Source organism: Spermophilus citellus (assembly GCF_964194105.1).
Source record: "Spermophilus citellus genome assembly, chromosome: 12".
Classification (NCBI taxonomy): domain Eukaryota; kingdom Metazoa; phylum Chordata; class Mammalia; order Rodentia; family Sciuridae; genus Spermophilus; species Spermophilus citellus.
In genome coordinates this window covers 86,162,184-86,177,208 of record NC_138198.1, presented here as the reverse complement: position 1 = coordinate 86,177,208, position 15,025 = coordinate 86,162,184, and positions in this window count along the sequence as shown.

The following is a 15,025-nucleotide window of genomic DNA, read 5'->3' as shown; positions in this document are numbered from 1 at the left end:
AATTCCTTTTTAAATGGTTGTTCCCTTGTCACTGCAGAGACAGAACAGATAAGCCTCTGGTGCTATTTTCTTTCTTTCTTTCTTTATTAATATTTTCCTGCATAAATACTCACATGATGCAGTGGACATCTTCTTTCTGCTTGGTGAGGTCACAGTAGGTGGAGTCATAATACAGAAGAGAAGAAGCTAGATAACTGTCCAAAGAGATGGGACATCCAAGTAGAAAAAAAAAATCAGGACAAGTCAACAATAGCTAATGTGCTCTTAGAGGCATGGCATTTACTACTAAATTATAATCCCATAATTTTATGTCACATGCACTTCGAAGAAAACAATCTATTTTTAACCCTTGGGGGCAAGGGCACAGAGATAATAAAAACTGTAACCCCAAAAGGAAATGGCTATGCATGATGGAGACCCAGGGAAGAATGGACTGAGTTAGCCCTTGGACACCAGCCTTGACCCTAGAGTGCCCCTCCTTCTGTCAACTGGGCTGGGCCTCCTGGAACTGCCGCTGCAGTTGTACAATTTTTACGAGACCTATTATGTCAGGCTCTCTGCTATTGTATATCTTTACAAATAAATATCTCGTGTGTCCCAAAATAAGCTCATGCCATGGAGACGTCAGCACCCCAGAGCAGAGCAAGCCAATAAACTGAGACCACGTGGCTCTGCGTGCCCATTACACACCACAGCTGCTGCCAGAGGAAAGAGGGAAGGTCCCCTAGGCCTCTGCCCATCTCTGCTAACCTGGTCCCACATTTTCAGATAAAGGTAGAGAAAGTTGGTACCCACTTGGCGCTCCCAAACTCCACCAAAATGCTCTCACGAAGGACACCAGTGATTTAATGGCCAAATCTGGGAGGTTTTCAATATTATTCTTTTCCCATGTGATCACATCCTCCTTAAAATCCTCTTCTCCTCTAGGGACTTCAGGACGCCTTCTTCTCTTAGGACTATTCTGATTTCTCAGATCCGTGGGCTCTGCCTCTTGGGTTCCTTCTTGACATTCATGGAATACTGGCATTCCCCAGGGCCTTCGGACGCTGAGCTGTTGGGGAACCAGCAACGTGGATGTCACCTGAGAGCTTGTTAGGTATGCAAAGGTTCAGAACAAGGCCTTGAGAAAGACTCTACCAGCTTCTCCAAGCTGCAGCCAACCCCCTAGCCCTCCCCATACCCACTGTCCATGACCAGATTACTCTTCATCTGGACTATCCACTGGGCTCTTAACTCAGTGCCTTACTCTAGTAGCTCCTCTTTCATTGGTTGTTTAATGCAAATGTCAGAGGTAGACTAAATAATGATCCCTTAAAGATGTTTATATCCTGTCTCTAGAACTTAGGAATATGTTCTCATCCATAAAAGGGGGAAATTCACAGATAAGATTTAGAATCTTGAGATGGGGAGATTACTGCTGATTATCCAGGTAGACTCAATGGGATCAAAGGATCCTTACAAAAGGGAGGCAGGAGGATCCAAGTGAATTATAGGAGACGTGACAATGGAAGCAAGAGGTTGGAGTGATTCAAGGAGGGGACCAAACCACTTCCAAACCATAGCAGGACCACAAGCCAAGGAATGTAGGTAGCCTCTGGAAGACATGAAACTAGGCAATTTGGTAACACATTCTCCTCCAGAGCCTCTAGAAGAAGCACAGTCCTGCCAACTCTTAATTTTAGATTTCTTTATCTACAAAGGATTAAGATAATAAATTCTGCTTTAAGCAGTAATTTGTTACAGCAGCAAGACGAAGCTAATACTCTGTCATACCCTTTTTAAAGCCTCCCAACCTTTTTTCCTAAGTCCTATTTCCAGACTCACTGCTTTGTCCCCTAACCCTCCTTGAAGCCAAGCTCTTCTGCCCCCCCAGCCCCAGACATGGGACACATATTGTTCCCTTAGCCACACAGGTTCTCATCCTCCTTTTTATTCTGTCAAGGTCCTCTCTCTTTCTCTCCAGGCCCATCTCAAACATGATGATGTCTCTAGGTGTCAATGAGAGTCCTCCCCCATGCCCCCGGCCCTCTACTGCTCAGTGAGCTCACTGTAAATGCTCTCCTGTGGCTCCCAGCACTTGAGAAGAGGCCCAGAGTCTCATTAGCTTCATGGTTAAAAAGTTTTCATGGAAAAAATGTTTAAAGTAAAACATTAGGCAAAAAGTAAATAACTAAAAAGGGGGAAGGTCCTCAGCATTTATTTAAGACGCACACTGTGTATCTGTACACTCCCTGGGCCCAACATCCAGAAAATGGGAATAATCACCACATCTTCCTCCTTGGGTTCTCACCTTTGTCCTTCTCCCTCTTTGGTGAGCTGACTTATAGGTGAAGATAATCCATATCGGGTGTGCAGGACCATACCAGGAATAGGCTAATTGTTCAATAATGTTAGGGGTAAAGCACTATTCTTCATTAGCTTTCAACTAACAAGTATTGACCTTTATCATAGTACAGGTCCTTTGTGAACTGTTTCACAGAGTCATTGAAGACTCCTACTCTCTCAAGTAGATACTACTATTATTTTTTTTTTATTGGTTGTTCACAACATTACAAAGCTCTTGACATATCATACTTCATACATTAGATTGAAGTGGGTTATGAACTCCCAATTTTACCCCAAATGCAGATTGCAGAATCACGTCGGTTACACATCCACAATTTTACATAATGCCCTATTAGTAATTGTTGTATTCTGCTACCTTTATACTACTATTATTAATTTCGTCTTAAGAGATGTGGACATTGAGGCATAACATGGTTTGCCAAAGTCAGACATTAAGTAACAGAGATTCGAACCCAAGTAGCCCCATTCCAAGTCCTACACACATAGCCATGGTGTGACTAGTTTAATAATTCTAAGACGCACTTTTTCTAACAATCAACTGTTGTCATAATTTAATGGGCTGCGTTCTTTTTTCTTCTAAGAAATTGCTAGAGCATGGATTGATCTTGACCATCCCCCCTAAAGCCCATGTGTTAAAGGCTTGGTTGCCAGCCCATAAGTACTATTGGGAGGTAGTGGGACCTTTAAGACGTGGGGCCTGGTGGGAGAAAGTTAGATCATGGGAGAGGTATCCTTGAAGGGGATATTGGGACTCTATCTGGCCCTTTCCTCTCTCTCTCTCTCTCTCTCTCTCTCTCTCCCTATTTTCTTACTGGCCACTATGAGGTGAGCAGCTTCTTTCACCATGTGCTCTCTACCATGATGTGCTGCCTCATCACAGGCCCAGAGACAATGAGGTCAAGTGAGCATGGATTAAAACCTCTGAAATCATGAGCCAAAATAAACCTTTCCCTTTATTAAGTTGATTACCTAAGGCGTTTTGTCATAGTCACAGAATGCTGACTAACAGAAACAAAATGGTGTTCCATGTTACAATTGATAGCATCTTGGATTTCTAGTGTATTGCTTAACTACAGAGTCCATGAGGAGAAGGTCTGGTTCCTACTGTCATACTCAAACACTCTTGTCTCCCTCTGCAACCCAGAAAAGTGATCCCAACAATAGGGACCAGAGTAGGAGACTTTGCACCGCCTGAAACTTGTTAGCCGGAGGCCGGGTGGGGAGACTTCTCCTGCTGTACATCCAAGTGTCAGGGAAGGACCCTTGAGGTGCAAGACTAAGTCACATGAAGGCAGTCTATAAGATTTGTCTTCCTCTTCACCCCAAAGGTTTAGGCATGTGGGTTCCTGAAGTGTTGTCAACAGTTGAGGGGCAGGGGGAAGGCTGGCCAAAATACACAGCAACAATGGCCCAGGGGTATATTAATAGAACAAGGCTCTGTGTATATTTCTCAGGGGGGAATTCTGTCTTAATTAGAGACCAGTTTACAAAAAAGACCAGGGCTCATTAAGGTTTCCTGACACTGATATCTCTGATCAAATTTGTACCTAAGCCAATATAGAACTAAGCTTTGCAAGGTATCTGTAAACAGAAGCATTGTTACATTATGGTAGGGAAATTATATCCCACCTAAATCTATGGGTTCCTCCCCACTCAGGGGTCTTGTGGACCTTATCTTGAGGGTGAGGCATAGAATAGGCTAAAATTCAGGGCTTACATTTATGTCCTTCAGTGCCCCTCTCTGGGTTATTTGTGAACCAATTGCAAGAATGAGTGAATGAATGAGTGAATGAATGAATGAATGAATGAGTGAATGATTATTCTCAGAGCCCTGGGCGTCCATAACAAAGGCCAGTTTAGAAGAGGTGGTTCAGAGTCAGACGTTCTGGGAATAAGAACAGGGACAGATGGTTGACTTCAGGGTATGGGAGCTCACAACTACCTAACTCTTACACTGGGCCCCAAAGTTCAAAATCTCCAGGATGTTCTGAGGCCTTAAGAATGCCCGAGAAATCCCGAATATTCCATATGTGTTTTGAATGGGCCAAAAGATGGAAAGAAACTTTCAGGCTGGTTTGGGGGCTGAGTTCTTGTGTTGAACTGAAAATGAAGATTTCTTTCAATCTTGGAAAGAAAAGCCACACACTTGAAAAGGCCCAGAGTGCAAAGCACAGGTTGTTTTGAAAGCTGACTTTGATGACTGAACGGGCAGGTGAGGACCGTCTGGGTGCAGGGGACGCGGAGGGGAAGCTGGGAAGGCAAAGGAGGAGAAAGCCCAGGAGTGCTCAGTCAGGATGCCCAGGGAGGCGGGGAGGAGGGAGTGTCCCCACAGCATGGGACTCTCCCCCCATAAACCCAAAGTAGCAATCTACTGTGACTTTCGCCTCCCAAGAGTAGGCACTCCAGTCATATGTGTCTCATAGAGGAAAACGACAAAACTGAACGTCTTGAACAATAATGGTGATTGGAGTGACAAAGATTCTCTGGGGCTTTGCTTGAACAGCATACTAAGGGCCACAGGGGGAGGTCACAAGGACGCATTTATAAAGGGCTCTTCTTAATAAGGGCTTTTCTGGATGTCTGTCAGTGTGTGTGTGGGGGGGGGGGGGTCCTGAGTCTCTTGGGCAGGTGGGAGTGGGAGTGAGAGGGGCAGTGGGCGGCTGGTCGAGACACCACGGGGAGCTGCACACTGTCTCTGTGCCTCTGAGCACAAAGCCCACCTATGGAAGGAGGAGGCAGACCCAGGACTGTCCAACAGAAGGCCTGGGGGTCTGAGAGCCGCCTTTAGAAGCTGCAGGCTTTATGGGAAACTCGTGAAACAGAGGAGTCCTGGGCCTGTCCCTCCCCTCCCCTCCCCATCACTAATCAAAAGAACAGAAAAATAAAGAATCCTGAGCATTTGAAGGAATGAGAGAGAGAGACATACAGACAGACAGACGTGGACTGGGAGGGGCCGGTGAAGAGAGTTCTGCATTTGAAGACAGAATCCTACAGGTGAGACTGAGGGCGAAAGTTTCCAATTACAGGGAAGGGGGAGACTGGCAGAGAAGATATGAAATCTCGTATTTGTGTTTGCTCTGTTCCAGAAATGAAGATCTTCCTGCCCCAAGGACAGTCTTCACAGGAACCAACTGCACTGCCAGGGATGCTGCCATCTCTCCTCAGTGTCCAAGAACAGCCCAAATGGAGCCACACCACTGTCCATAGCTCGAATCTGATGCCCACACCCCATACTGGAGGGTTGGAGAGGTCCCGAGAGGACCTCAGGGTCCCTTACTCCAGACCAGAGCATTCACCACAGACCCCCCAGAGAGGGGTCTCTGCTTCTTTTCCAGGGGGGTGGGTCCCCTGCATGCCAGGCAAGTGCTATACCACAGAGTCACAGCCTAATCCTATGGGGTCCATTTCTAATCAGAAATGACCACAGTTCTGCCTCCATTTCCTCTGTCCCTTCACTGCAGCCCCAGCACCCCCCTTTTTTTGTATCTTATTTAGAGACAGGACCTTGCTAGTTCCTGAGGCTGGCTTTGAACTCGTGATCCTCCTGCCTCAGCCTCCGGAACAGCTGCTGGGATTACAGATGTGCACCACCGCACCTGGCCTGCATTGCATTCTTTAAAACTTTACTTTCTCCGCCCTTCCTGCCACCCCGGGCAGGCCTTGGGCAGCTTCCAGGGTCAATGGAGCTGCCACGCTGCTCACTCTTAAAGGATTCGACTTAGCATTTCACCCCACCCCACAGTTGTTCTGTGTAAATGTTCTCGTCCACGGCCGGAATCCGTGATCCCAGGCTAGATTTCATGGCCCAATTTTTTTCTGCTCAGCCCTCCTCCCCACTCTCTATCAATTCTAAACACAGCATCTTTTATTAAATTTATTAAATTTATCTTTTTAAAACAGATTTATTGAACTATATTTTATAGACTATGTCACCCATTTTTAAGTATATAGTTCAGTGGCATTTAATACACTCACAATACTGGTCCACCATTATTGCTAATTCTAGTATATTTGCATTACCCCCCAAAAGAAGCCTTAGATCCAGTTGCTGTCTCTCCAGCTTCTCTCCTATATCCCCACATCTCCCCTTACCCACTGTAACCCTGGCAGCCTCTATAATATATATATTATATAATATATATATATATATTGTTTCTGAGGATCATTTTCCTATTCCAGACATTTCACATAAATGGAATCATAGAACATATTATTGATTCTTCTGTAACCTGCTTCTTTCTTTCACTTAGTTTTCAAGATTCACTCATATTTTAGCATGGATCAATACTTCATTCTTTTTTTTCTTGCCAAATAATATTCCACTGTGTGGATATACCACATTTTGTTTATCCATTCATCAGTGGGTAGCCACTGGGATTTTTTTTTTCACTTTTTAACTCTTATGAAAATTGCTACTATAAAATTCATGCACAAGTTTTATGCATATGTATATTTTAAAAATATTTTTAGTTATAGATGGACACAATACCTTTATTTTTATGTGATGCAGAGGATCAAACCCAGAGCCTCATGCATGCTAGGCAAACGCTCTACCACTGAGCTACAACCCCAGCTGTATGTATGTTGAGTCACATAGCACTTCCACATTTAATATATCGAGGAGCTGCCAGTTCTTTTTCAGAGACAGCTGCACCATTTTACATGTCCACAAGCAGTCCTGGTGGGGGGGGGGGGGTTCCAGTTTTTCCATATCCTTGTCAGTGTTTGTTATTATCGAAGATTCACCTTGAACAAGTGACGCATATCCAATTTGTTAATCATTTACTCTGGTCCGACACCTGTACTTAGTGTTCTCCTAGTTACTTTGTTTAACCAACATCCTGAGAAGCAAATATTAGTTTCCTCATTTTACAAATGAGGTAACCAAGGACTTCAATTTAGTGACTAGCCAAAAATACCAGTCGTGGGGCAGGGATTCCACGATATTAGTCTGCCTCCAAAGTCCACTCTCAAATACTACCCTAGACAGTTCCCATGATGCCTTTCCAAGCTAACCCCAGCCCCAGTGACCATTCCTCCCTGGGAACCGAGGGCCAGGCGTGATTTGCACGCGACCTTGGGTTGCCCTCTGGTTTATTTGCTGTACAGAATGTTGTTTTCCAAGCCAGACAGTAAACACTTCATTGGCTGGGACTCTTCTTCCTCTGTTTTGTTCCTGGGAAATAAAATGCGTAAGAGACCATGAGTTAATGAAAATCTTAGAGGGTTTGACATGTTTTGCTTTCTTGCTTCTGACAGTCACGGGATAAGTTGGAGAGGTAGCATTTCCCCTTCAGTTTGGCTCCATGAACAAAGCAAGAAAGTATAGATGTGAAGATACCCATATACAAACTCAAAGGACCCCTAAAAAACTAGAAATCTGTGTTACAACATGTTACCTATTTTTTTAAAGCAACTCTTTATAATTACAAGAATAATATATAATTTGGCATTATTCTTAAAGCCCAAGATGTACACATATGTACCACACACGTACACATACATATATATGTGCCCTTTTACACACATATTATATGTTCTCTGGTCCTCCAACACCACTGCAAAGCAGGTCTTAATTATCCCTGTTCTAAACATAAGCAAACTGATGCTCAAGGGATCATTCTTACAAGCTTGCACTGCTAGTGCATACCACGTCCACCTTTGGCCACACTCCCTCTCTCAGATGCCCCATTAGTGTGCCATCTTCTCTTCTCTCAGCACCTCCCTGTGGCCACCACAGTCTGCCTGTGCAGTCCAGCTCCATGTAACCCAGTTCTACATTCCCATCTCTATAGCCTTTACACCTGAGCATCCTACCCAACAACAGCAAGTTACACACACACACACACACACACACACCAAAAAAAAAATCTGAAATAAGAAGCAAGTACAGTTTCATCTCCTAGACTGGGAATCTAGGCTTTGACATGATGTGCTAAGACTGGATAGCACTCAAATAATCTCCTGAAATATGTTCAGCCTCAGTGGATTCCAAAGTGTTACCTAATAAACCCCAGGGGCTGGTGTATAGAAAATAGAATACACAAGAAAGAAAGGAATCCACATGATCATGTTCTTTTGGTTAATGAACATGCTAGGCAAGCATTTTGCCACTGAGCTACAATCAGTCATTTTGTTTTATTTTATTTTGAGACAGTCTTGCTAAGTTACCCAGACTGGCTTTGAACCTGTGATCCTCCTGCCTCAGCCACCTGAATTGCTGGGATCACAAGTGTGTGCCACCCTTTTGGAATAGTTATGTCTCTTAGATAAAGCTGAGTGAGCATCACTGAAAGAACCTCTCCGACAGAGTCTTGATAGCTTGGTTTTAATCCAGTGTGACATTATCACATAATCTCTCTGTGCTTCTATTTCATCTGCCTTTAAAACTGGTTGAGTTTCATGATCAAAACTATCAATTGACTGGGGCTGTTGTTCAACGGCAGAGCATGTAGAAGACCCTAGATTCCATCCCCAGTTCTCCAAATGAACAAAAACTATTAGATTGAATATGTAATTATGAGATAATGATTTCCTTAAACATGGAATGATGGTTATTTATTTGGTGTGGGGCTAAGCCCCAGCCTGATAATTCTTTAATAATGAAAAAGAGACCCTCTGGGAGGAAAAGGCTCAAGGGCAGGGCAATTTCTCTGGAGTCTACAGGTGATCTTTAAGCGTACTGGAACCCCCAGGAGGTCTGCAGAAACCCTGGGCGTTCATATTGGAAGGAAACCTGTGGCTTGACCACGGCAGAATCAGGAACTCCCAAATCTACCAACTGGTGGCTCCAGATTAGAAGCTGAAGGTGGTTGAGGAGAACTGTTTCCCACAGAGGTCTGCATTCATATTCAATCTCCAGACGCTCTCCTCACCACTTACAAATAGTACAATACAAACTATTTAGACAAAGAATATAGTCTTAGCTGAAGGCCCCTCCTTGAAGGTAGCCCGCGATGTAAACCAACAATCCTCACCTGCACCAGGAGGGCCTCAAGTGATGGTGTTGGATGCAAATTTTTACCATCACATTCTAGACTTTCTGAGTGAGCCTGTCTAGGGCCAGGATCTTGAAAATCAACCCACATTCAGAGGAATCATTCTTTATTTGAGATCCAATGTTTGAGATTCATATACCAGCCATGCCCCTTGTGCACAACCCTAAGGAAATTCTAGAATTGGCTTCAAACACTAACTTTCTCTCAGATTTTATTTATCTCTATAGTTAAGTGATAGTTGGTACCTGAGAACTAATCACGCATGCAAATTCAAAGGAAGTATAAAAATAAGATCTATATTGGTTTCTCCTAGTGAGATTTCTCATTTGAAACCAGCATAAACACAGAAGATTTTTGTTTGCTTTTGCAGTACTGGGGATTGAGCCCAGGGTGCTCTACCACTGAGCCACACCCCAGTGCTTTTATTTATTTATTTGTTTGTTTGTTTATTTATTTATTTATTTAGAAACAGGGTCTTGCTAAATTGCTCAGATCCTCACTAAGTTGCCCAGGCTGGACTTGAACTTATGATGCTCCTGCTTCAGCCTCCTGAGACACTGGGATTACAGGCTTGGGCTACCACACCCAAACACACAGAAGTTAAAATGGGGCCCAATTTCAGGACTACCATTTGTTGTAGAAATGCAATCTGCTCTGCTGCCTTGGCACTGAGGAGGGGACCTCTGCAGAAAGACACACTGATAAACACTGGATGTGTGCTGATCCTTACGCCATACTCAGAGGAAGAGCTGGGTATTTTTCAACAACAACAAAAAAAATACAAATGAAGAATGATAAATAGGTTTTAAACAGAATCATATAGGTACAGTGAGCCCTCATCTAAATGAGTGGACTCCGAACTTGAGTGTGTGTTTCACATTCCCTTGCTTTTTGCTTTAAATATGGTAAAATATGCATAAGAAAGCACTTTCAACATTTTTAAACACATAGTTCTGTGGCATTAGTACCTTCACCTTGTTGGGTAACCACCTCCTCATCCATCTCTAGAACTCCTCCATCTTTCCCAGTCAAAGCTCAGAACCCATTAAACACTAACCATCCCCCCCCCATTTCTTTCTATCCCCAGCCCCTAGCAATCATCATTCTACTTTCTGTCTATGAATCTGTCAATTCCAGGTATCTCATGTAAGTGGAGTTCCATTATGTTTTTTCCTTTTCTGTCTGGTGGTTTCATCTAGCACAACGTTCTCAGGGTTCACTTATGTTCACATGTGTCAGAACGTCTTTCCTTTTTTCAGGCCGAATAATATTCCCCTTGATGAGTCTACAACATCTTACATAACCATCATGGCATTCGGATCGTTTCCTCCTTTTGGCTCCTTTGAATAATGATGCTATAACATTAGTATATGAATACCTGACTGAGTCTCTACTGTCCAACACCCATGAGTAGGAATCGTAGCTTTTAAGATACGTTCTCCAGGGCTTTGGAAACCTATGACAAAAAAATACTAATTCCAAAGTCTGCAATCACCAAATGCTAAGTCTATACGTTCCTCTCTTCCCTGACTGTCAACGACCGTGGTCCTTTTTCCCCCTTTTCAGTTGTTTTTCTAATGCGTCTTTTGCTTTATATCAATTAATCCATTTATTCAATAAGTGAATTCATTTGTTCATTCATTCAAATATTTACTGGGCACCATCTGATGTGAGACCATGGATACCCTTGTGTGAAAAGGTTAAAAAGTTCCTATTTCATGGAAGCAGATGGCAAGCAATTCCCATGAAGGCACAATGGCAAACTGATTCGTACTCTAAAGGAAAAGTCCAGTGAACTCTGAGTGTTTATAACAGAGAGCTCTGGTCAGGTCCCAGGGTGTTGGAAGAAATTGTTGAGCTGCAGGATAAGCAGGATTCTACTAGGGCTAGTGAAGGGAAAGAGCATTCTACATCCAAAGGTCCTGGGGCAGTGAACTGATTGGAAGAGCTAAAGAAGGTCCAGAATAGCAGAGTCAACCCAGAGTGGAAGAGGACATCCTCATGAGGCTGCAGAGAGAGATGGGACAGACCAAGCAGAGCCTTGAGAGATCTGGGAATTTACTTCCAGAGCAGGGAGATACCACTGCAGAGATTTGTTATGTATCGAAAGACTACTGAGGGCCTGGTCCCTTCTATCGGCAAGGGAAGTCGATGTGCTTAGAAGGAGAGTCTTTGCCTTCCTGTACTGTGGTGCACATCTTTCCTGAGTGTGAACGGGAGAAGTGACCGCCCTGCAGAACACAAAGCTCATGGGCATAATGTCTGATGTGCTTGTTTTTTGTATTAGAAGTTGGTGAGTCAGGTGCAGTCATACATACCTGTAATCCCAGAGACTCAGGAGGGTGAGGCAGGAGGATTGCAAGTTTGAGGCCAGCCTGGGCAACTTAGCAAGACCCCACTTCAAACTTTTTTTTAAAGGTGGGGGTAGAGAGCTAAAGATTTTGTAGAGCATCTTTGGGTTCAGTCCCCACTACAAACAAACAAACAAACAAAAATCAGTGCCTTGAACTCATACTCTTTCCAAACTTCCTCTTCTTGTCCAGACAGCCTCTACCATGATGCTTATATACAGATGTAGAAGTTAAAATTCCACATCAGCCAGATCCTTTGTGATCATCAAGGACATTAGATATTAAGCAAGCCAAGGGTAATCAATTCCAATGCCTTGAGCTATGAGACCCCCGTGGGCCTTAGGAGATATCCTCCCTCCATAAATTAATTGGTACCATTGGCTTTATGTGCCCTTCCTCTTGCCCTGAGCCACACAGTGGCCTCTGCCCGAGGTGAGGTACCCGTGTCCAGACCACAGTCCACTTCAGCCTGGGAAATCTTAAGAAATAATGGAATTTGTTTTTATTTGCAGGAAGAATTTCCTTTCACTTCTTCAAAAGGAAATGAGTCTGTGTGTGTGCATCACAGTACATAGAGGCTCAGAGCAGGAAAGGAAAACCGGAAGACTCCTGCAACTTTAAAGGGTTAAGCTTAGACCTCTTCAAGACTGTCCAGAGATCTGACACATCTGATGGACAACTGGCCAGGGGTGGGGGGTGGGGTGAGGCCTTCTTCTTGTAAAAGGCACAAGCTCAACTGAAGCTGAAGTTCAGGAGAGTCATCACAAAGAAAGCGCAGTTTCCTTGGGATGGGAGCTGTTTTGTGTGCTCGCCTGGGGGAGGCGGAACCAGCACTCCCATTAGGTTTTCCTAGTCTAATTAGGAAACATACACAGCCAAGGTTCTCCCAAATTAGAGCCAGCTAATTAGGCTGTGAAGATATTTCTCTAGAACTTGCTTTGGTTGGGAAATACCTTTCTCTTTGTCACTAAGGAGGATGAGGGGAGGTGCCAAGGAGAAGCTGTTATGCAAGGTAGAGAGAGAGAGAGAGAGAGAGAGAGAGAGAGAGAGAGAGAGAGAGAGAAGGAGGGAGGAAGGAAGGGGATGGAGGACAAAAGGGGGTGATTTCCAAACAATGGGGACCTCTCAAGACCAATCCAGGTCCATGGGTCCTCCAGGCATCCCATGTGGCCAAGTTACAGGGATTATGACGCAGTGCAGTATTCAGGAATGCAGGGGAAAGTATTTCCCACTACTTTCTTACCTGTCTGTCTCCCTCGTTCCATATGCAAAAAAAAAAAAAAAAAAAAAATGGGTGTGGGCATGAGCAATAGAAAGTTTAGCTTCAACGCGAATAGTCTGTTACTCTTCCTTCTGGGCAAAGCCTCCCCTTTTCTGCTCATTCACCGGACAAAAGTCTTACTGAGGTTTCCAAAGACAGCTGGACCTCCTCCTCCTCTGCTGCATCTTTGTTATGGGTTGTATTCACCCACCAAAGAATGAGCGTGCTACCTCCTTCCAGGAATCAGCTGAGTCGACAGAGATCATCTCAGACTCTCAGGAGACCTTACAGGGGATGTGATATCAGAGCAACTATGAGAGTCAAACTCGTCCTAGAAAAGAGAAAGAGAAGGAAGAAGATGCCACTCGTTTGATCATTCAAACGAGGAGCTTGATCTCCCATGGACCAATAAATCCGTTAACTTTACTTGCTGAATATTGTGGCATAGAACAAATTATTTGAAAAGTTCATTCACTGATTCAGTGTGTATATGCCTCCTATAAGAGCCTGATTTTTGTTCAGGGTGCTAAAAATAGCTACAGAAGAGGAAATTGAAACCAACTTGCCCGATTATAAGTAACACAAATGCAAGCTCTCACCTGGTGGGAAGAGATGGTTCTGGTGTCAGAGAGAGGGAGAAAGTCTCTCTTTCCTCTTCCTCGTCTTCAGCACCATTGGGATTACATAAGTCATACTCTGCATATGTATAATATGTCCAAATAAACTCTACTATATCTAAAAAAGAAAAAAAAAAAAACTTGGCAGAGAGGACCGAATAAAGCCATGGAGTTGACAGTGTTTGAAAAATTATAGAAATGTAACTTCTCATTGTCTCGGTCTGAATAAGAAAAGCTTAAGAAAAAAAAAAAGAAAGTTGTGATAGAAAAATAACAGGACTAGGTGAAATAATGTCAGAGTCAGTTATAGCTAAATATATCCTAGATTAAAATGTAGACTGAGATCTGTGTCAAGATGCTTTGAAATTAAACATGTTGTCTATAAGCAAAGATTGACACTGTCATCCTAATTTACTCTCTCTAGTTTTCCAGGCAATGACAATGAGAACTTGTGACCTCCAAGAGCCCAACAAAGGAAAGGAGAAATCGTTTTATATCTTTCTATCCTGCAACCCCAATCCTGTTCCCCATACAGCTGCAGAGAAGAGGGCTGTGGGAGCTTGTGTTTATTCTTGGTTTGGTCATTATAATTTTAAATTTTTTCCATAAGTTTGTATCATAGGCTTAATTCTTCCTAGGTCGAGCACAAGGAAAAACCTTCTTAGTCCTTTAGGGTTCTTCCTTGGTCTTTAAAGCACTTCATAGAGAGCCAAGATGCAATTCCAGGAGGTTGAGTCGATCGTACCAGTGTGAGGAGATGTGCCTCCAAATGCGATTAGGATAGGCCCCTCTACCATGGGCACCACCGGCCTGACCAAGTGCCACAAGAAATGAAAGACTGTAATCCCAGCAGCTTGGGAGGCTGAGGCAGGAGAATTGAAAGTTCAAAACCAGCCTCAGAAATTTAGTGAGAACCTAAGCAACTCAACAAGACCCTGTCTCTAAATAAAATACTAAAAAAAAAAAAAAAAAAAAAAAAAGGCTGGGGATGCGGCCCAGTGTTTAAGTACTCCTGAGTTCAATCCCCTGTACCAAAAAAAGGAATAAAAGAGGAGCCACAGATGGATCCACAGACATGATTCCATTTTTTAAAAGTTGAATAGATTTAAGAACCAGAGAGTGATATTCTTACAGGAAATAAGGGAAACATGTTCTTACTCTCAATCTAAAGATTTTTCTTCGTCTTTCTATACTAATGTTTTTTTGTGTACACTTGCACATCTCCAGGAAATAAAAGGTCACCAATAAAATAATAACAAGTTACAAGGAGCCCAAAGGAAGCTGGTGTTTCAGGCTGAATAGATAGGTCTAGGCATCTCCTAATGGCCACAGAAAAGCAAGAAAACTAAGGCAGTGGCTATATCCAAATCAACCTAAGCCACAAGAGAAATCAAAAAGTAAAAACACAGGTTTTTGTTTCATGGTTCTAAATAGCCAGTTTCACTCATTATT